This window comes from Stegostoma tigrinum, chromosome 14 (genome assembly GCF_030684315.1).
Source record: "Stegostoma tigrinum isolate sSteTig4 chromosome 14, sSteTig4.hap1, whole genome shotgun sequence".
In the NCBI taxonomy this organism is placed as follows: Eukaryota; Metazoa; Chordata; class Chondrichthyes; order Orectolobiformes; family Stegostomatidae; genus Stegostoma; species Stegostoma tigrinum.
The window spans coordinates 16,280,685-16,305,201 of record NC_081367.1 but is presented as its reverse complement, the minus strand read 5'-3'; positions in this window follow the sequence as shown (position 1 = coordinate 16,305,201).

Sequence of the window (24,517 nt, the reverse complement as noted above, 5' to 3'; positions counted from 1 at the left end):
ATGTCTATTTAGGGTAAATGAACTGATTATTTAAGATGCATGTTGTGGACATTTTACAACAGTGTCTGATAATATCAAATATACAAATTTGCAATTTACAATTCCCCTCTAATATTGTACACCTTAGTCGTGATGTTCTGCAGGAATGGCCTTTCTTGTAGCAGGGCTCCTCCTACAGACAGTATTTTACATTGCAATGTAAAACCATTAATTTGACAATTTCCTTAGATCAAATATTATTTCTCTTAGCGTGCTTTGAATGTTGGTGCAAATATATATTATTTTACAGTATTTTTATTTTTAGCAAGAAAAATAGTAATATCCATCTGTCTGTGAAAAGAAACCCTTGTATAGATCAGCAACAAAAAAGTAAGGGTTGGATTTACCATCGTCAGTCCCAAACAGCATCAGAAGATAAATATGTTTTTGGAATGGAGACACTAGTGTTTTGCAAAAATTTTGCATAGATGACCAGTGAGCTGTATTTGAATATGGTTGAGAGATAACAGGAAACTAGGAGAATTCTTGGGATCTTTCACCACAAATGGAACCCCAGAGATGTTGAAGCATTCCCTCAATATTTCAATGAAATGTCAGTCCAAATTATGTTGTCAAACACTACAGAGGGACTTGGTCCTATTGCTTTCTAACTCTGAAGTAAGTGCTGCGATTGAGCCGAGCTAGCAAAAGAGGAATTAGCCAATTATCTATTGATAATGAAATAAAAACCGAAAGAACTGTGGATGCTGTAAATCAGTAACAAAAACAAAGCTGCTGGAAAAGCTCAGCAGGTCTGGCAGCATCTGTGAAGAGAAAAACAGAGTTAAAGTTTTGAGTCCAGTGACCCTTCCATAGAACTGATGGGGGCTAGGAAAATGTCAGTTTATATGCAGAAAATAGGGAGGTGGGTGTAAACAATAGGATAGAGCCCAAAGAGAGAGAAAGACAGTTGGACAGACAAAGGAGTTACTAATGATCAGGCTGGGAGGGTGATTAGTTGTTGTAATGGGGACTGTTAGTGGTTAACAACAGGGGGTGTGTAATGGCAGGCTATGTGGTAACAAGGCCTCGTGTGTGGGGTAGGGGGCATGGGACATGGGAGAGTTTAGGCCCTAAAATTATTGAATTCAATATTGAGACCAGAGGGCTGTAGGGTCCCCAAGTGCAAAATGAGGTGTTGTTCCTCCAGCTTGCATTGGGCTTCACTGGAACACTGCAGCAAGCCAGAGACAGAGATGTTGGCCAGGGAGCAACGTGGTGCATTGAAGTGGCAGGCAACAGGTAGTTCAGGGTCTTTTTTGTGAGCAGAACGTAGATGTTCTGCGAAGTGGTTGCCAAGTCTACGCTTTGTTTCCCCAATGTAGAAGAGACCACATGGTAAGCAGTGTATGCACTTCACCTAGAAAGTGTGTTTCAGTCCTTTGATACTGGAGAGAGAGGAGGTAAATGGGCAGGCGTTGCACCTTCGCCAGTTACAGGGGAAGGTGCCGTAGGGCTGTGGGGAGGTGTTGTTGGTGAAGGAAGTGCGTTTCAGGGTGTCCCGGAGGGAACAGTCCCTGTGGAAGGCAGACAAGGGAGGGGAGGGGAATATGTGTCTGGCTGTGGCATTGTGCTGAAGGTGGAGGAAATAGTGTCTGATGATTTTCTGGATGTTGTTGCTGGTGGGATGGTAGGTGAGGATGAGGGGAACCCAACTGCATTTGCGTGAGGGAAGAGAAGGGGTGAGGATGGAAGTGCGGGAGATGGGTCGGGCCTGGTTGAAAGGTTGTTTTCGCAAGTCTACCTATGTTTGAAATAATTTAAACGAAACATGAAACAATTCTAGTCTCAATCCACTGTGTGGGCCTATGGCACCATGCTAGCCTCAATTAGCGAGGTGGCAGTCTCAGACAAGAAAGTCAAACGATAGCTGAAGAATGTGATGGAAAGTTGACATGCGGTGGTACAATGGCACAATATAAGGGCTGAAAAATGTTGTTGTTTCACAGTAAAGGAAGTGTAAATCCGTCGTATCAATAAATGCTATTTTCATTGCTTTCAGTTTCAATTATTCTGCACATTGCAGCATGACATTTTAAAAAAGCCAAGGTACAACTGATTTTTGATGGCGCACTTGGAATGACTGGGTTACATTTGGACTCTTCTGCCTAGTTGTTTGTATATCATTTTCCAAAAGCTGAGTGAGCAGAAGTCCCCAACTTTCCACGATCGGCCCATTTGAATCGTTATTTGTCAGTTTGTCTTTTTGCAAGAAGACAGTGGGAAATCTGGCCACTAGATAAAAAAAATTGGGTGGAATTATAATGTAGAAAACATTCAAGGTTGGTGGGAGGTGGGGGATGACAGTGTTAAAAACTGCATAACTAATGATGCGTCAGGAACTGAATTCAGCTGATTGACTTCCAGATTTGACTCTGGGGTGTCAGACTTCCTGCACATGACCCCTTGGGAGAGGCAGCTTTTCAAATTAATAGCTCAATCAGTTGATATTGCCATACTGTTCTCACTTTAATGTTGCGTACAGTAGTTTCTCAGACTTCAGGGTACTCATCAGCAAAATCCTGGCAATTACATAATATCTATCAAAAGCACTGAAGTCATCTCAGTCAAAGGCATGAATGACTGTTCACTTCTTTCCTTAAAGACACAAAACAGCAAGTCATGGTAAATGCTCAGAGATAGTAGGAACTGCTGATGCTGGAGTCAGAGATAACACAGTGTGCAGATGGAGGAACACAGCAGGCTAGACAGCATCAGAGGAGCAGGAAATCCTGAAGGAGGGTCCCGACCAGAAACGTCAGCTTTCCTGCTTCTCTGATACTGCCTGGCCTGCCATTCAGCTCCACACCTTGTTATCTTAGACTCCAGCATCGGCAGTTCCTGCTATCTCTCACCACTATCTCCTCTGGGGCAGTTAGGGATGGACAACAACTGCTGGCCTAGCCAACAAAGCCCACATCTTGTGAACAAATGTAACATTAGAAAATCAAACACCATTCTTTTATCTTGAGATGATACAGCAAATTTCTAGTCACAAATATCAGTCCAACGTAAGAAATGAAATGTTCAAAGTCTGAGCTTGAGGGAGTGTGTGCAACTTTAAATTTTATGCCACGCTGTTTCTTTACAGCACAGGAGGAGATCATTCAGCCCTATACATTCATGCTGGATTTCCAAAGACCAATCCAATTCTATTTGCCAGCTCTGTACTCCTGAAAGCTTATTATCTTCAAGTGCCTACCCAGTTTGCTTTTTAAAATCTAGGTTATTCACATATGCTGTGTGAAATATTTTCCTCACAGATCCTGTGCTGCTCTTGCCCAAATTCTTAGATCAGTGCTTCCTGGTCCTTGTGCAATTTGTTAATGATAACAGATTTTCTTTATGTACTTTGTCTAAACTGATTGTAATGTTGTCTATCAAATCTGTGCCCAAACTCCTTTACCCCAAAAGAGAACAACTCAACTTCTCCCATCAAACCTTGTAGCTAAAATCCCCCACCTCACCAAATCTGAAGTCATTGACCTCTCCAGGGTCCCTGCATTCTTTGTAAATTGTGGTGACTAAAACTGGATTCAATATTCTGGTGGGCAAACAGCATCAGAGGAGCAAGAAGGCTGATGTTTTGGACCTAGACCCTTCTTCAGAACAAGGTCTAGGCCTGAAAAGTCAGCTTTCCAGCTCCTCTGATGCTGCTTGGCCTGCTGTGTTCATCCAGCTCCACACCTTGTTATCTCAGATTCTCCAGCATCTGCAGTTCCTACTATCTCCTCAATATTCTGATTGGGTTGAGTCAGACTTTTAAACCATCCAGCATAACATTTCTGCTTTTGCATTCAGTTCGTCTGTTTATGAAGCTCAGAGTCCCGTGTGCTTTACTTACCACCTCCACAATAAATCCTGCTCCCTTCACCTGAATCCCCAGGAGGTTCTGTCCATGCACACTGTTTAGAACTCTGCCACTTTGTTTACATTACCTTTCTGTCTGGCTTCTGCCCAAACTCTATCACCCAAAGCTTCTTTATGTTAAGCTCCATCTGCCCATTTTATTAGAATCTCTTTGTCTTTTCGCAGTGGGTTGATATCATCTCACTCTTTGTCATATTTCCAAGTTTGGTGTCATGGAAAAATGATGAAATTGTGCTGTGCATTCTAATACCCAAGTCACTTATATTCATCACAAGATGCAGTGGTCATAGCAAGTGAGACTTGGGAAAACCCAGGTTTACTATCTCTAGTCTCAGGAACAACCATTTACCATGACCTAGACTTACTGTGTGGAGCTGGAGGAACATTTGGTGAGCTGCCTTCTTAAACTGTTGTAATCCTTGGTGCTTAGGAACATCCACAGTGTTGTTAGAAAGGGTGAAGTGTGATGGGTAACGCTTATGGGTAACCCCATGATGGTCTAAGCAGTGGGAAATAACTTATAGAGCTGTGCCAATGTTATTTGCATTGTTCAAAAGCAAGATTCTGTACATGCTGGTAATCTGTGTAAAGACAAAACTGAAAATGTTGGTAATAATCAGCACATCTGATTGTATCAGTGGAGAAAAAGAAGAAAAAGTTAATGTTTTAGGCCTATTATCTTCCATGAGGATGGGAAAAAGTTGGAAATGTATCAGTGTTTAACAAGTAAAAGAGGGAACTCTCCATTTTAGGACAAGAACGTGGGTCCTTAATACAGTCATCAATTGAGTTGGTGGAATGTTACTAAGGCAGTCTTAGGTGCTAAGGCTGGAACAAAGAATGTGTCACAAAGCCCACAAAATGGCAGGCTTTAGACTGTGGAGGTCAAAAGCAACACATTTTATTTGATGGAGTTGCAACCAGGTAAGAAGGGGTGAATCAACTTGTGCCACACCATCTCAATAACAAAGAACAAAGAAAATTACAATACAGGAACATGGCCTTCGGCCCTCCAAGCTTGCACCGACATGATGTCCATCACAACTTTAGCCCCCTACCCTTCCGGACACAGTGTCCCTTCTATTCCCATCCTCATATATTTGCCAAGACACCCTTTAAAAGTCACTATTGTCATATCTGCTTCCACCACCTCCCCTACCAGCGAGTTCCAGGCACCCATCACCCTCTGTGTGAAAAACTTGCCTCGTATGCATCACCTTTAAACCTTGTCCCTTGAACCTTAAACCCATGTCCTCTGGTAACTGACTTTTTCACCCTGGGGTAAAACTTCTGACTGTCCACTCTGTCCATGTCCTTCATAATCTTGTAGACTTCTATCATTCCAGTGACAACAACCAAATTTTCTCCAACCTCTCCTCATAGCTCATGCCCTGCATACCAGGTAACATCCTGGTAAATCTCTTCTGTACCCTCTCCAAAGCCACCACATCCTTCTGGTAGTGTGGCAACCAGAAATGAACACAGTATTCCAAATACGGCCTAACTAAGGTTCTCTAAAGTTTCAACATTACTTGCCAATTTTTAAACACAATGCCCTGGCTGATGAAGGTAAGCATGCCGTATGCCTTGTTGACTACCTTCTCCACCCTGTTGCAACTTGCAGTGACCTGTGTACCTGTACACTCAGATCCCTCTGCCATTCAGCATTCTTAAGGGTTCTGCCACTTACTATATATTTTCCATCTGGATTAGACCTTCCGAAATACATTACCGGATTAAACTCCATTTGTCATCTCACTGCCTACGCCACCAACTGATTTATATCCAGCTGTATCCTTTGACCGTCCTCATAGCTATCTGCAATTCCATCAACCTTTGTGTCATCGGCAAACTTATTACTCAGACCAATTACATTTTCCTCCAAATCATTTATATATATTACAAAGAGCTAAGATCCCAACTCTGACCCCTGAGGAAAGCCACTAGTCACAGCTATCCATTCAGAAATGTTCTCTTCCACTGCTACCCTCTGCCTTCTATGACCAAGCCAGTTTTTAAAAAATCCACCTTGCAAGCTCATCTCTGACCCCATACAACTTTAATTTCTGTATCAGCCTGCCATGAGGGACCTTGGCAAAGTCCTTACTGAAGTCCATGTAGATAACATACTCTATTCTACCATCATTGATCATCTTTGTCACTTCCTCAAAACACTCAACCAAGTTAGTGATACACGACCTCCCCTTCACAAAACCATGTCACCTCTCGCTAACAGACCCACTTATTTCCAATAACAAGTATTTTTATTTCATTCTGGAATGCAGTCATATTTCAGTTCAATTAAAGCATAATATTAGTCAGAAATGATGTGGTAATTACAAGATTTATGAGAGCTGAGTGAATGCTGAGCATAAAGTTGATTGAGGCGGGGGGCAGGGATGATTATTTGATGAAGTTAGGAGCTTCACTAAGGATTGCTGATTCACAATCAGGGATGTAATGGTCAGACAGTATCATTTCAGAGCAAGGGTGAGATTGAATAAAGGAGCCAGATCTGGGGGGGAAATAATTTGGAGGACGGTCAGGAGTGGTGTTGGAAATGTGCTGACACCCATCTGTTGTTGAAATTTTCTCATCTTACTCCTGAAGGAAAGACAATAAGTTTTTGTTAAACCAGTGGATGATAAAGAAACTGGATCATTCAGTGACTCCAGCCATTATGATCCAGAATTTGGATAAAGCACAATCAGCTGTTTCATTTCTCTATCTCCATGTATATCTCTAATACCCTCTGGAAAATCTACGTCTTTAACCAAGGTTTTGGCCAAACCTCCTAATGTTATTTTCTTAGTTTAAAGTCTTTTTTTTGTGAAAATTCAACTCTTCAGCTCCTTGGGGCATTTTCTGATTTTAAAAAGATATAATGAAAATGGCCATGAATTTTATTGAAAGTAATATTAGGAATGTGAATGCCTGTGGGATGTGAAAGCGAGATCATGTCTGAGTGAGGGCTAGCAGCTTTTATTAAACATAACTACAAACAAGGTAAGACAGGGCAAACCTGAAACCCGACAGATGCTAGTCCCAATGCAGTATGATCTAATGTCACTCTGACATTTTTTTCTTAGGGACATGCCAAGCAGCTTTTCTTAGAGTAAGGTTACAATGAACCATTTATTCTCTGTGTATAAAACGGGCAGCCAATCCCACCAGGCCAGTTCTCCTTTAGACAAGTCACATTAAAGTTACCCCCGTGCATCCAAATTAAAGTTTGATATAAAGCTTCCAACCTATTTTTATAAAGTTAGGCTTCATCCGAATAGGTGCAGATCAAAATTTGCCTTATTTTGGAATATGCAAACCAGGTACATGATATGCATCATGCAGAACAACTCAATGAAAGGGCAGAGATAGTAAGAACTGCTGCTGCTAGAGTCTGAGATAACACAGTGTGGTGCTGGAGGAACACAGTAGGCCAGGGAGCATAAGAGGAACAGGAAGGTTGATGTTTTGGGTCGGGACCTTTCTTCAAAAATGGGGGAGGGAGAAGGGAGCTCTGAAATAAATAGAGAGGGGCGGCAGGACTGGGGAATGTAAGTGGGATGGTGATAGGTGAGTGGAGGTAGGCAGTGGTGGGGATTGGTCAGTGACGTGGGAGGTGCAGATAGGTGGAAGAGAAGACAGAAAGTGCAAGGAGGCGGGGATGAGAGGGACAGTTGTTCTCGGGATGAGGCCAGGTGTGGTGGGATTTTAAAGCTCATAAAGTCCACTTTGAGACCATTGGGCAGTAGGCTCCCAAGGCGGAATATAAGGTGCTGCTCTTCTGGTTTCCTGGTGGCATCGTTGTGACACTGGAGGATGGACATGTCGTGCATGGAATGGGAGGGGGTGTTGAAGTGGTTCGCAACTGGAAGGCGTTGTAATTTGTCGCGAACCGAGCGCCAATTCCTCCTAATTCCTCTGCCTCCACTGCATCTGCTCCCAAAGGTGAGATGTTCCACTCCTGAACATCCCAGATGTCCTCGTATTTCAAGGACCACAACATCCCCCTTTCAGGAGTCGAAAATATCCTTGAGCGCATCTCTTGCGTTTCCTGCACCTCTGCCCTCACACCCCTTCCACGGAATAACAACAAAGACAGAATTCCCCTTGTCCTCACGTATCACCCCATTAGCCTCCAGATTCAAAGCATCATCCTCTGCCACTTCCACCACCTGCAATCTGACCCCTCATATGAAGGTCATACTTCACTCTCCACCATTGCCTACTTTCCAGAGGGGCCACACTCTCCCTGACTCCCACGTCCGCTCCTCACTCCCCACCAGCCCCACCATCTCCAGCTCCTTTCCCTGCAACTGCAGGAAGTGCTACACCTGCCCCTACACCTCCTCCCTCACCCCCATCCCAGGCCCCAAGAAAGCCTTCCACATCAAATAGATGTTCACCCGCACATCCGCTAATGTGATACACTGTATCCGTTGTTCATGCTGTGGCCTCCTCTACATCTGGGAGACGAAGCGGAAGCTTGAGGACCGCTTTGCGGAGCACCTACGCTCAGTTCGCACGAAACAACTGCACCTCCTAGTCGCAAACCACTTCAACTCCCCCTCCCACTCCCTGGATAACATGTCCATCCTGGGCCTCCTGCAGTGTCACAACGATGCCACCTCAAAACTGCAGCACTTCATATTCCGCCTTGGGAGTCCAGAGCCCAATGGTTCCAATGTGGATTTTACGAGCTTCAAAAAAATCTACCCATTCCTGGCCTCATCCTATGATCAACCCTCCCTTTCATCCACAATTCCTTGACCTGTCTATCTTCTCTCCCACCTCACTGACCAATCCTCACCACGACCTACCTGCATTCACCTACCTTCCCCAGCCTGACACCCCCCCACCCCCATTTTATCTCAGAGCACCCTTCCCTTCCTCCATTTCTGAAGAAGGGTCCCAAACCGAAACATCAACTTTCCTGCTCCTCTGATGCTGCCTGGCCTGCTGTGTTCCTCTAGCGCCACACCGTGTTATCTATGAAAATGCCATGGCTGTGTCCTACAGTCTGTACCTGATCCAGGAAGTATGTGCATACATATTCCACAAGGTGGCAGCCATGGTATTCTTACAGTTCTGAACAAAGCAAAGAGAAACCATTTAGTGCGCTGTTTTGTTGAAAACTGATTGTGCAATACACCTTATAAATATTCCACGCTTTAGTGTTTTCTTTCAATTTAGCGATTCTCGATCATTTTAGTTGAAGGATGCCTTTTCAAAGGGGCTAGTGATAATAGAACCTCTGACACCCCAGATATAATGCTTATTGTAAAATGTCAAAAAAAGAAAATTCTGCATGCAAAGAGAGTTTTGACAATGTCTTAAATGAAGAGGCATTTACTTCCAGGTGACAGTCAGGTAATTTTGTCTGCTTCTCAAAGCACACTCTCGCTATCCTTGACAGAAGTGGAGTTAGCCAGGAGTTTGGAGAACGGAGGAGGTCAGGCAGAGCAGAAAACTGGAGGTGAACAGGAGCAGGACTACGTGGGAAACAGGAGCTTGGAAAAGGCAAGTCATTAGATTGTGGGTGGGGATAGCAGGTGCAGGAATCCAGAGTCAACATGCAGGCAGAAGGGAACAGCAGAACATGATTCTGATCACTCATTTAATGCGAGGTGCTGCGTTTTGCTGCAACAAATCAGTGCATGACATACACTTAATGGTAAGGTCCTAGGGGGTGTTGCTGAATAAGGGAGGCATTGGAGTACAGGTTCATAGTTTCTTGAAAGTGGAGTCACAGGTAGACAGGATAGTGAAGAAGGTATTTGGTACGCTTGCCTTTATTGGTCAGTGCATTGAGTTTAAGAGTTGGGAGGTCACGTTGAGGCTGTACAGGACATTGCTTAGGCCAGTTTTGGATTATTACATGAAATTCCAGTCTCACTGCTATAGGAAGGAAGTTGTGAAACTTGAAAGGGTGCAGAAAAGGTTTACAAGGATGTTGATGGGGTTGGAGGGTTTGAGTACAGGGAGCGGCTGAATAGGGTGGCGCTAATTTTGCCTGGAGCATCAGAGGCTGATACAGTTGTTTATAAAATCAAGAAGGGCATGGATAGGGTGAATAGCCAAGGTTGTCTTCCCAGGGTGGGGGAATCCAAAACTAGAGGGCATACGTTAAAGGTGGGAAGGGAAAGATATAAAAGTGACCTAACGGGCAACCTTTTCATGCAGAGGGTAGTGCATGTATGGAATGAGCTGCCAGTGGAAGTGGTGGGGGCTAGTACAAATACAACATTTAAATGGTATCTGGACGGATACATGAATCGGAAGGGTTTAGAGGGATATGGGCCAAATGCTGGCGAATTGAACAACATTAATTTCTGATATTTGGTTAGTACAGACAAGTTGGACCAAAGGTCTGTTCCTGTGCTGTACAGGTCTATGACTCCATGACTCTATTTACTCTTGACTATGGCGCAAAGGGTCAGCACTCTTTGCTCACCCATGAGACAGGTCCGACATCACAGGTGTCTTGAAAAGTCACTAGTTATCCTTCAGGATCCATGGAGCCTAGTTTGAGAATTACTGCTTTAAATACCTCACCCCTGCCAGTTCCTTCATGCCTTGATTCCCAGAAAGGAAATCTACTTTGTAATGTTTTTGTTTCACTGGTAAAATGAGTGAGTTAGCAATGTAGAAAGGATTCATTTTTCCAGTCAATTTTCCTTTCTTCCCTCCCAGCCAGACAAAAAAGATATATGTTCATAAGGTGTTAAAAGATTTAAGTTTCTGAAAGTGTTTCACTACCTCGGGATCAGAGGCAACAAAAAAAAACATGTATTTGGATGAAGGTTTCATCAAAGAGTGAGATTCTGAGGGATTTTTAAAAGGTGAAGAAAGGCATACAGTTCAGGAGCAAAAACAAAGTTGCTGGAAAAGCTCAGCAAGCTCAGCGTCTGTGGAGGGAAAAACAAGAGTTAACGTTTCGGGTCTGGCGACCCTCCTTCAGAACTTCCTCAGCGCCAGTTCTGAATCAGCTCTGAAGACAAGCAGTAACAGAAATTGTGACATTTAATACATTCCTTTTTTTGGGGGAACATTGCAGGTGGCAGCACAGCCAGAGTGCAATGGGATAGTCTCTTTATTCATCAAATATCATTATATACATATAGAATCACTAAAGCAGTTCAGCTCTTTGCAGTCATATATGGAGAAACAAATAAACATTGGAGTTTGACTCTATCCAGCGAACAGATCAAAGGTATTTCTTACTTGTACAAGACAACGTATTTACATATATTTGAGGGTTCGATAGCGGAACAAGCCCTCATTGTACTTTGGCCAAAAGATCTTACACAGTGGCCTTTCTCCACTGTGCTTTGGCAGCAGCTGTCCCAAACTTTATTGTATTCTTCCGCATGTAATCCTGGAGCTTAGAATGTGCCAGTCTGCCACACTCAGTCAAAGTTACCTCCTTGCTCTGGAAGACCAGCAAGTTTCGGGCAGACCAAAGAATGTTTTTCACTGAGTTGATGGTCCTCCATGCGCAGTTGATGTTTGTCTCAGTGTTCGTCCTGGGGAACGGAAGGTAGAGCACAAGAGTCCCACATCACAGAGATGCTCGGGATAAGCCTTGACAAAAACTATTGCATCTCTCACTAGATTTCTTTGCAAAGACACATAGCAGCAGGAGATGTGTGACAGTCTCTACTCCACCCCCCATCCCAGCATACAAACACAAGGGCTTTGAGGACAGTGTGTAGTGATACAGAGACTCTGGACGTGCATGGAGGATCTCACAGGTCATGCCCTTCTCACCACCGGCCAAGCAATGAAGACGCTATTGGGAAGCTTTGGTGATGAGATATTCTGCCAAATGACTTTGACAGTCTGTTCTGGGAACCACCCGACAGGATCCACCCTCCCCCTTGCCTGTAGGGTCTTGAGGATGCAACGTGCTGACCACTTCCTGGTGGATTTGTGGACAAAGATGATTTACTTTGCAAATTTCTTCACAAAGGACAGGTGATAAAGAATGGTCCAAATACTTGGAGCATTCTAGGCCAACAAGGCCAGACCCATCCATCACGACACTGGGGACAGGGTAATCCTTCAGTACATAGTGACACTTGGTGTTTGCGAACTGAGGGTCTATGTACAGCTTGATGCAACCACACACAAATTGCCATCACGGTGAGGGAAATGTAAGCTCAGCAGCATCTGTGAAGAAAGATTAGAGTTAATGTTTCAAGCATGATGACCGTTCCTTCGAACTCAGATGTTGCCAGGCCTGATGAGCTTTCCCAGCAACTTTTGCTTTCGTTCCTTACTTATGGCATGCACAGTCCTTTCTGGTTTTTATTTAGGATGAGAGCAATGTTGGGTATGTTCTTCAGCCCTTGTATATAGAGTCCCTGTGGACACAGTCCACCTTAGACCTCCAGATGAAGTGCAAGATAGATTGGGTGACTACACTGAAGCAAGTTCTGGGAATTACAGCAACACAAAGTGTACCTCACATCTGACATCCAGATTTTCAAAATGGAGAGGGAGCGTTACTCCCAAAAGTCAGGTGTCAGCCTCACCTTGGAGAAAGGCTCCTCCAAAGCTTTTTTTGCATGCCCCGGCCCCTCAGAACCATACCTCCAGCATCTTCAGCTAATGTGTCCTGAAGGTGAAGGGAATAAAGGATCGGTTGGCCCAGCTCCCAAAGAACATGGCCTCGCTCTTACCTTGATGTGCTTTGGCTCCAAAGCCAGTTCAAACCAGTCGCAGATGTTCATGTGTCTGCACACTGACAGCTGATCTGAGCAGAAAACAGCAACATTATTCACATACAGGGAGGCTTCAACCTGTGGGCCACCATGGCCTGGAATAAACACCCCTCTCAGGCTCGCATTCTTACTGATGGACTCAGCAAAAGGCTCTATACAACACACAAACAAGACAGCAGAGAATGGGCAGCCCTACCTGACTCCAGATTTGATCAGGAAACTTTCTGGTTCCCATCCATTCGTTGATAATACATTACTGATGTTGGTGTAGAGCTGTCGGACCCAATTGAGGATTTGCTCCCCAAAGCCCATTTTGGGGACATGTACAAGTGTAGTATCCCATCAGAGACCTTCGCCTGGTCCAGGCTGATGACCCACCCACCTTTCCTCTACGTGGGTGATCTGAGATCATCCTGCCCAGTACAGTACAGATTTGGTTGGGGTGAATCACTGATCACATATTAAATGTGACCCGGTTGGTGATGAGCTTAGACAGGATTTTGTGATCTACATTCTTCAGTGAAATTGATTGCCAATTTCTAAACTCCTCCCTCTCCCCTTTTGGCTGTTCGATGAAGGTGATGGTACCTTTCCTCATGGATTCGCACCTGCTACCCGCTAGACACATACTGTTGTACATCTCCAGCAGGTCCTGGCCAATCAAGTCCCACAGAGATGAATACAACTCGGTCGGTAAACTGTCACTTCTGGGAGTTTTATTCTTTTCCAAGGACTCAAGGACCTTGGTCAGCTCATCCAGAGACAACGATTGTCTCCCACGTGCTGTCTCTGTGATAGGCAACAGGATCGCCTGGGAGGCCGTGCTATCCATGGGCTTCATGTCCTACAGACAGGTATAAAAGGATTTGCTGATCTTCAGGATGTCAGACTGAGGTGATGTTACCGAGTCATCATCTTCCTTCAGGCTGCTGAGCACAGCGCTCTCCTTGTGTCCTTCTGGAAAACAAAATGTAAACACATCTCATCATGTTCCATAGTGCAGACCCTGGAATGGAAAATTATCTCGGAGGCCTCTGAGGTGCAGAGCGAGGCTTGTTGGCTCGTCACCTACTGGAGATCCTCTGTGACATTGAACCCCCATTGTCTGCAGAAGGTGTAGGTTCTGCAGGTATTTCCGGAGTTTGGACAGTTTTCGCCAACTCTCTCATTTTCTGAAGACCTTTGAGGATAAAGAACCTTTTGCCATTCCCCTTGGCTGTTTCCCGTCAGCCTGCTGGAGACTTCTCAGTTCTCCAACTCATGTCATCCCTTTTGAGATCCTCAATGTTCCCTGTTCTCAACAGGTTCTTGCGTGATTTCCACATTCCCTTGCCAACCTGCTGGACATCCTGTAGGTGCCAGTTGACCAGCAAGAGGCAAAGAAGAACAAAGAAGAACACTAGCTTGACATTGGTGAATCTGACCAAGAATGTGCAGGATGCAAACAGGAAACCTATGCTTGAGTGGATTGACCCGCCTGGTCACAACCAGGTGTATCTACACTGCGCTCCATCTGCAGGTGTGCTGAAGATGTCATGTAGCTTGGCGACTTTAACCATTTCCATTAGGAATCTGGGCAGAGTGTCCAGTTTGCTGTCAGTTCCTCCAAATTGTCCATCTGGATCGATGATGCAGTCGAAGTCACCGGCCAGAATGACCGGCCTGGACATTGCCAGAGCAGTGGAGCTATGGCAGGATGGTCAGCTGTTCGCCCTTCACCATGCACGCTTTACACATTCATTAATCTCAGTGGGAGTGTTTCTGTACATAACGTCTGCTATGAGGAGGTGCCCACCCATTAACTCCTTACCCTCAGAGATGGTGAGGTGCCTCCTCGCAGTAGAATACCCAGGCCAGAGGAATGGCAATAGCTCCCTTCCACCCTCCCCAACTCCCAACCAAATCGAAAGCCTGTGGGCCCGGAAGCTTGACCATCCCCTGTAGCGGCTGAGCCGTGGTATCCTGCACTCCTGCACAAACAGGTGGTCTCCTTTGACGTTCGCCATGGAAGCCAATGTGCAAACACATTATGTAGTGGATTTTATGCTAAACAGATTAATGCTGGCAATTTTACAAGCCACTGAAAATTTATAGAATTGCCCAATAGTCCCACTATCTGTTCGCGCGCAATCTTATTGCGGGGGGTCTCCCCGCACTCCTGTGGTGTGGGCGGACTGTTGGTGAACTGAAGTCACCATCCAGTTCCCCCCTGGGGGCATTGCCCTGACTCGGTATTGTCAGGGTAAGAACAAAGCCAGGCAGGCCTAGCAGAGGGGCTGTCATGCTCTGCTCCTGTGTTGCTACTTACAGATGCCCTGAGCTGTGGTGCTCTGGGGACACCCTGTTGCCAATGACTTGGAGGTAGAGTTTCAAGGGGCCTCTCAGAAAAAGAGCTTTGTTATTCATCCTATTCATATCCCTCATGATTTTGTAAACCTCTCTAAGGTCAATCCTCGGTCTCCAACGCTCCAGGAAAAAGAGCCCCATTTAACACAAGGCTAACATTATGAACAGCACATGCTTGTGACTGAAAATGGACAAGGAAGTGAATGGGGAACAATTCCCCCTCCCTTTCTTTTCCCCAAACAACTTCCCTAATAGTTAAAGGTACGAAGCCCAATTTTTACCTGTAAATGACAATGCTGTGAATCATGTTCGGCTCTTAACTATTTGGAGTTGTCTTAGCTCTAATTCACACCGTGTAAACCTTCATAAAAATCTTGTTCAGCTCCCTCTTGTCCGATTCAGTTCAGACTTCCTCTCAAACAAGAAAATTCAGCAAAATGATTTTTTTCAAGTCTGGACACAAGCCAATTGAGGGTTAGGCTCAAACAAAATGAGAAAATGCCACATGGCAAGTTGGAGAGAAGTGTAGGCCTAAGCATGCAATGCAATTGATAGAATATGCCTTCAGAGCTTGAGCACATGTGGTAATAATTTTTATTCACCACACCTACAAAGGGCCAGGTTATTTTTGGGCTGCGCAGGTTCATGTTACATTGTTATGTAAACACCGTTAGGATGAAATTAGTTTTGGATGGTTATGAAAAAATGGATGATATTGTACTGTAGGCTTTTACTTCCTCCTATTTTCCTTTTCTCTTCCAATCAATGGTCGCTGTGTGAAATGGCCGTAGACTCATGTTTGCCTGTTTTGCACTGCTGCAGAAGTTCGATGTCTCTGATGTTTAGAGTTTTCAGACCTCTCCACTGAGGTGCAGGGTTCCCTGACTGTAATTGTTTGCAGTAAAACCACATTGTTTGAGCCTTCTGCTCCACCAACACTCACAACACCACTTGAGCATCAGGATCGGCAAATATTCTGAAACCTGAATCATAACATTTCTACAGTGTGGAAAGAGACCATTTGGCCCTTCAGGTCTGCACTGACCCTGCTAACAGCATCCCACCCTAACCCTGTGACTTCACATTTCCTATGACTAATCCATCTAACCTGCATGCCTTTGGAGTGTGGGAGGAAACCCATGCAAACATGGGGACAACGTGCAATCTCTACACAGACAGGCACCCAAGGCTGGCTCCCTGGTGCTGTAAGGCAGTGTAATAGCCTCCTGGCCGCTAAAACACAGATAGATTGCCTGCTTGACCAAACAGCAAGGGATGCTGGGTACTTTGGCCAAATGAAACTCTGAAATCAGGAAGTCCACACACCAGATACAGTGCAAACATGGCAAGCAGTGTGCCAATGTCATTAGTATAATGTAAGAGGCAGCAGCTAGTCTGTACAGACACCTCCCAATAACCTATCCACTAAACAAAGGATAGAAAGGCATGGGGTCCAGCTGTGCAAAGAAACTGACTGTAGCATGCCACCTAAATGGATGCTTCTTATTTTGAACTATTAAGCGCATCTCCTACTTAGGCAGAACTACAGAAAGTTCCAGAAAACCATCCAAGAGGCATATGAAAAGAACAGAGTTCACGCACAGACTTTGCTCGTGAAACTGCCCTCAAAACCTCTGGAATCACCTGAGGCCTGCTGAGGAGATGAGTGATCACCCAATGAGAGAGACGAAGAATGCAGCTTTGCAGACCCAGGGACAGTGCCACAGAGAGAGCGCGACTGTGTAAATATACAGGAGACTTGGGATGTATTGTAACCTTAAGGGACCATAGTATTAAGGATTAGTTTCGTATGAACGACTATTGTAACTTTGCTCCTAATAAAGTTGGGGCTGTTTCTATTGTGTTCCAATTGATTTGACCACTTTGGTATTGTAGGACACCTGAACAAATTCACTCATAACATTCTGGTCATTCTGGTCTGTAGCTTATTTAAAGAGGAGCCAGACAACATTCGGCACCCTGTTAGGAGGCTTCAGTTTGGAGTGATCCCTAAGTTCCTCTGAACCAGAACTGTGAACCTTGCCTGGAATCTTGCATGTTCAGCCTGAGCTGGTTGTTGAGAGGACATCTGCCCCATGCGAAAGGCAGGATATAAAATGAATGCGTGAGATCCAGACGCTGACCACAACTGGCTCATCAACCAAGTGTTCTACATACAGAGCGAGCAAAGGGTAATGGGGTATGGAGGGACTGTGAGGAAGTCAGTCTACAGAGGGACACATATTTGCCTCTCATGTAGAAACCCTCGAGACACTTTGGATTCCTATACCAAACCTAGGGAGCTTTTATTTTAAACCTCTGTTGACCCCATCCGAGAGATGATTGATGGGATAAGTGTGAGGGGAGCTTTAATTTATTTATTTTCAGGGGGATGACATTTTCCTCTGAATTTGAAACCTTGTCCCTGTCCTGATGGGGTTGGAGCTGAGGAGATTTGAATTTGTTAACTTTGAGTTTGAATGAACAGAGAAAAGCTTACGCTGTATTTCAGCACCTCAGGACAGAGTTAAGGGAAAGTCATTTTTTTCTTTTAAGGGTGGAAGGAACTTTATTTTGAGTTCAGAAATGTTGAGGAGCCTTTGAGCTTCAAAGAATCGAGGAAGCTTTACTTCTAAGAGAAGTATGGTAAAGAACCAAGCAATAATATGCCCGTTGGCAAACTAGGACATGTATCCCCTGGTCCGATATGAGGGGACAATCTCAGACAGTACCTTTTTAAAGGTGGCCTGAATAGACAGAATTCCGTAGCAGAAATAGTTGGAACTGCAAATGCTGGAGAATCTGAGATAACAAGGTGTAGAGCTGGATGAACACAGCAGGCCAAGCAGCATCAGAGGAGCAGGAAGGCTGATGTTTCGGGCCTAGACCCTTCTTAAGACCTAGGCCCAAAACGTCAGCCTTCTTGCTCTTCTGATGCTGCTTGGCCTGCTGTGTTCATCCAGCTCTACATCTTGTTATCGCAGAATTCTGTAGCAACCTAACCTGACCCTGAACCACAGGCTCCATGGCCCAAGACAGAAGGCAAGAAACTCATAACAAATTGGGAAAGAAGGCTACTATGATAACCACAGCAACAGTAATAGCATGCAGCCTTGATGAATCCTGTAGACGATTAGCTGACATTGGATTGGAATGATTAGAAATCATTACTAATGAATTGGAAAAGGTTAAAACTCCAAGTTAAAGAGGCAGACAGCAAAATACAGGGAAATCGGATTGATATGGTACAGTTGCAGTCACATTTGTAAAGAGCCCATTATAGTGAGAGGAGGGCCATTGGAGAACAGGAGGCAGCCTCATCATACATTGACATGTTGGAAGAACAGTGTAGGGAGCTCCAAATAGCCATACAGGCGTTGTCCAAGCCTGCAATGCAGAGCCTGATTATGGAGCTTTCGAAGGGCCAGGAAAAAATACAGTCCATAGAGAATCAGCTGTCTGCCCAGAAGGGGATAACGTGTACCTTCGGGACTCCTACCCCCCCAACGAGAGAACAAGATCCACCCACTCCCACTCCACCTCTGCCCAACAGATGGGGACCCCCACCACCCTTCTCCCAGGTGGCAGCGCCTCCAGCACCCAACCCCCTACCAGACCGTGACCCGTACCCTGACCAAACATCACAGCCCATGAATCACCCAGCATCACACAGCTGGTGGTCACACTACATATACCACACCAACTCGAGCCACCCAACTGATGGGCATTGCTGAAAAAGTGACACTTTTTGATTCCACCTCAGGCCCATGTATATTTTTTGATAAAATCTACTGACTGGATGTGAGGGAGCAAGCCAAGTTAATCACCATGTGCTCCAGACAAGCCATCCATTCAGCCCTCCATGCGGACCAACAACACAGGAGGGGGTCCCTCGCAGACATGGAGGTAGCGGACCTTACTGTTGTCGGGCAGGATAGGGCAGGCCCCAGTGAGGCTCTGCACAAGTGCCAATAACAACAAGAGGAAGAGCCCACCAGCTTTGCCTGGAGACTCTGGATCCAATTTGTCCGTGTTTTCGGGGACATGACCCCCATACGTTTCTTAACAATGCGCCAGAGGAGCAATAGGTCTGCATCCTTGGCTCCCATACCGCAGAAAGATGGATGGATGTATATCTGTGATTCAACCCCTCTGAAGCCTCCTATAATGAGGCTTGAGTCCTCTGCAAATTAATTGCTGTATGGGAGAAAGACTTGAGGACACAACAGCCACCCGGAAGGTCAGCCTGTATAAGTGCGGTCCAGACTTCTTATAGCCCCCCTCCAACTTGGAGGAATGAAAAAAGGGGCAGGGATTACATCAAGGAGTCTGAGGCAGACTGTCCCTCCATACAAGTGCCCTGACCCCAGAAGAAGGGAACTCCCACAAATGAATCCCAAACCTGATTTGTGCTACCCCTAAACTCCTTCCAGAGCCAATGCAGAACCTGGCCAATGCCGTTTAACAGACCAACACCAAACATCTCAGGGAGGCTCAAAACTCTGACCCTGATTTATGACAGTTCTCCCAAGGGGTACAAACATTGGCAAACTAAACTTTCACTGAACAAAAGCTTCCTTCTCAAAGAAGGGATCAAAGTAGTACCCCTTATGGACTGCAACCAAATTACCTACCAGTTCCATGTTGCCCATGGCCAGCAAGGCATTGAGGCCACTAGAGACAAAATTAAAACCTCGTGTTAGTGGCCTAACTTGGTCAAAGATGTCAAATATTACGTTGACAAATGTCTCATTTGTGCACAGAACAACCATTATCACTACAGTAATAAAGGATACTTGAGACATACATGATCAGTAGAGGTGCCTTGGACTAACCTCCAAATTGACTTCATCAGCCCCTTATCTACCTCTCCTGGTGGCTTTAAGTACATCTTGATTATTATCAACACTTTCACTAAGTGGATCGAAGCAGTTCCCACACGTACAAACACTGCTAAGCTCACAGCCAAAAATCCTGACATAACAAATATTTACAAAATTGCCACGTTCCCCACAGCATGGAGTCCTATCATGGCACACATTTCACAGCCCAGGTCACGCAGGAAGTCATGACTCTGTTTGACATTACTCAAAAATTTCACATTGCCTACCACTCACACTCCAAGGGGGTAGTAGAATGCATGAACTATACTACAAGGAGTGATTATGAAAAACCACACGACAGAACAGCACTACATGGGGCTTGTCCTGTCCTTTGTATTCATGTTCGTTAGAAATTCAGTATCTAACTCCACCGGCCTCACTCCACTCTAATGATTCTATTGACAGGCTGAAATGTCAAAGATTTTGAACCCTGATTAGGACTGGACCTTTCAGAACCTAGTATAGACTCACTTACACATGAAGCTGCTTCCCGCACTCTCCTGGAAAACATCAAGCCTGCACCATTGGCTGCAGGTGTTAAAATTGGAACAAGACAAAAACAGAGTGGGGCCTGTTTCGATGCTAAAGTCATTCAGAGTATAATGTTGGACAACAAGTCATGCTTTAAGTGTACCAACCTGATTCTTTCCTTGCACCCAAAGTTTTGGGGCTTCACTCCATTGTGGATAAGGTAAGCCCCTCTGTCTATAAACATCTACTGGATACAAATTGAATGGTTGGTATCACATCAATCAGTTGAAGCCCTATGCCCCATAGAGCAGTTCCCACCACTTCCATATGCTTTTGGACACAATGCATCCTGGTACAAGCTTCATAGAGAGTCTATCCAGCAACACCTCGGCACTGACTGCAGGAATAAACCCTCTTGCAGATACCCCAGGACTGAGTAGGGTGCTGTGCTCCCTCCCCAGTGACACCCCAGCCCCTGAGATCAACAGGCATCGACCTGCCAATGATGCACAGTTATCAACAAGGAGGCTGCAGTGTCAACAGCGCACGGTACAGGAGCTCCTTCCTCATTATGGATGGTATGACACTTAATACAGTCCCGAAGATCCCGAAGTGCAAACACAGCAGCCAGGTTCCGATGACATTAGCATAATGGGGTGTCACGATAGCATAGTGGCTTGCATTGCCGCCTCACAGCGCCAGGGGTAGGGGTTCAATTCCACCCTCGGATGACTGTGCAGAGTTTGCACATTCTCTCCACATCTGCATGGGTTTCCAAAACTAGTCCAAAACTACCCAGGTTAGGCGGATTGGCCATGCTAAATTGCCCGTTGTGTCCAGGGATGTGTAATTTAGGTGGATTAGCTATGGGAACAGCAGGGATGGGGTAGGCATGTGATTTTGGGTTGGGATGCTCTTCGGAGAATCATTACGGACTTGTTGGGACAAATAACCTGTTTCCACGGTGTAGAGGTTCTGTGATAATGTAAAAGGCAACAGCTAGTCTGCATTTACACCTCCAACAGCTTATCACTAAACAAAGGACAGAAAGGCATGGGGTCCAGCTGCACAAAGAAACTGACTGTAGCATGCCAGCTAAATGTTTGACTCTTGTTTCAGCTATTAAGTGCATCTCCCTGATTGGCCAGAACTACAGAAAGCTCCAGAAAACCATCTAAAAGATATAAACAGAGGGTTCACCTGCAGACTTTCCCATTGCGACGTCCCTCAAAATCCCTAGAATCATCTGAGGAGATCACCTGATCATCCAGAGAGAGAGAGAGAGAGAGAGGAAGAATGCAGCTTTGCAGACCCAAAGACAGAGCCACTGGAAGAGAGCGCGACTGTGAAAATATGCAGGAGACTCGGGAAGTATTGTAATCTTAAGGGGTCACAGAATTAACGATTAGCTTAGTATTAAAAACTATTGTAACATTGTTCCTAATAAAGTTGCAAATTAGACAGTGAGTGAGGGAGAGAAACATAAACCAAGTAAATAAGGAAATATAGCAGGAGCTCATTTGGCTCTTTGAGACTGCTTGACCATTGAATGAGATCATGGCTGGTGTGTCATTTATTTCTATTTACCCACCTCCAGCTCATATTCTTTATCCTTTAGTTAACAAAAGTTTATAAATCTAATTCTAACAGTTGCTGTTTCTGTGGAGAGTTTGAAACTCTTAATACCCTTTACATGCAAAAGTCTTTCCTAACTTCATTCCTGAAAAGTTTGGCTCCAAATATATCCCCTCGTTCTAAACTTTATAATCAGCACAAAACATTTTTTGCTATCTAGCTCGTTTATGCATACTGTCTGTTTTCTGCCAGCCAGCAAATTTTCTACCCTTGCTAATGCATTACCCCCTACACCATAAGCATCTGTTTTGGTGCAATAACCTTTAATGCAGGAACTTGTTAAATATCTTCTAGAAATCCAAGTACAGAATGCCTACAGGCTACAGTGTATGTTACTTTTTGAAAACACTCCAATTAATTAATTAAACATGATTTCCCTTTGTGAAAGCATGCTGATTCTTCTCAATGAACCTGAATTTTTCTATGTGCCCAGCTATAACACCTTCCCCATGACAGATGTAAATCGAACTAGCTTATAATTTCCTGTTATCTGCCCCCTTTCTTCCTGAAAAGAGGGTTCGTACTAGTTATTGGAGATAATGGGAACTGCAGATGCTGGAGATTCCAAGATAATAAAATGTGAGGCTGGATGAACACAGCAGGCCAAGCAGCATCTCAGGAGCACAAAAGCTGACGTTTCGGGCTGATGAAGGGTCCAGGCCCGAAACGTCAGCTTTTGTGCTCCTGAGATGCTGCTTGGCCTGCTGTGTTCATCCAGCCTCACATTTTATTATCGTACTAGTTATTTTCCAGTCTAATGGAACCTTTCCAGAATGTCATGACTTTTGAAACATTAATAGTTATACATTAACTATCTTAATAGCCACATCTTTAGGGTGCTAGAATGAAGGAACTGAGGATGGTCAGCCAGTTTGCTCCGTGCCCTAGTGATCGCAGTTTCACTGAGAACCTCTCTTTAGCACAACCTGATTTACATGTTCATTGGAATTGTTTTTATATCATCTCCAGTGAAGACGGAAACATTATTTTTTCATGCCATCTGCTATTTTCTTAGCATCTACTATTAACTCCACATTTTCACTTTCTGGAGAATCAGTAATCACTTCTTTTCCTTCTTTAATACCTGTAGAAACTTGTGCTATTCATTTTTACATAACTAGTGTGATTTCCTCTCACACTCTAATTTTCTTCTTCTGATTAATCCTTTAGTTATTCTCTGCTGTTTTTTACATTCTGTCTTATCATATGACCAGCCACTCATCTTTGCACACTTGTATGTTTTCTTCCTTAACTTTTTGCTTTGCTCCACTTCTTTATTTAATGACCGATGAAGCTTTCTTCCCCTGTAATTTATTTTTAGTAGGTGCCTACTTATTCTGAAATATCTCCTTCAATGTCTACCACTGCATCTCTATTGGTTTATCCCTTAGTTTTCCAGATCACTTCAGCTACTTCAACTTCCATGCCTACAAAGTTGCCCTGGTATAAGTTAAAATATTAATCATGGCTGACCCTCCGACCTTTCAAATCGGATGCAAAACTCAATCATATTGTGTTTTTTACATACCGGTGTTCTGAGGCTGTTAATTAAAGCTGTCACATTACACAACACCATGTCATGCTGTCTGGTTGGTTTCAGAACTGGTTGCTCCAAGAAAGTATTTTGAAAGCAGCCTAAGAATTCTTCGTCCAGGCTATCGTTGTCAATCTGATTTTTCCAGTTGATATGTGGATTTAAATCACACATGATTACTGCCTTATCATAAGCACCTGATATTTATGCTTGTCTTCTTTGTCCTACATTGTAATTAATGTTTCAGGCCTGTAGACCAGTCACAGAAGAGACTTACTTCACTTTCTCATCCTCATCTCCATCCAAACTGATTCTACATTCTGATTGCCTGAACCAAGGCCATCTCTAATTACTGTACCAATGTCACCTTTGATCAATAGTGTTACTCACCCACTTGTACCTAGCTTCCCATTCTTCTATAGATAACAAAGTGTGGAGCTGGATGAACACAGCAGGCTAAGCAGCATCTTAAGAGCACAAAAACTGACATTTCGGGCCTAGACCCTTCATTACTATACATATTTCGGAACAGAGCCTTTGGCTTAGCCTTGATGCTATCTTTGCAACATCTATCCTTGATTGTTTATCTATTCCTAGGTTTAACCTCTCAGTCTCTTCCTGCCATTCTCTGAACTTTATTGTTCATAATACTGCTTTGCTTTCATGCTTAACTCGGCTCCTTGATCTGTTACAATGACCCACCTTTGATTCCTCATTCCAATTATTTAGTTTAAAGCCCTCTCTACTACCCAAGATATATGATTTACTAGATTTCATCAATGTTGGGGAGGTGATGGCCCAATGGTATTATCTCTGGACTATTAATTCAGAGAAGCAGATTATGTCTCCAAGACCCAGGCTCAAATTCTGTCATGGCAGATGGTGGAATTTGAATTCAACAAACATCTGGAATTAAGATTTTGATGATGACCATTGTTGGGAAAAACCCATCTGGTTCACTGATGTATTTTAGGACAAGAAGCTGCCATCTTTACCTGATCTGGTCTGCGTGT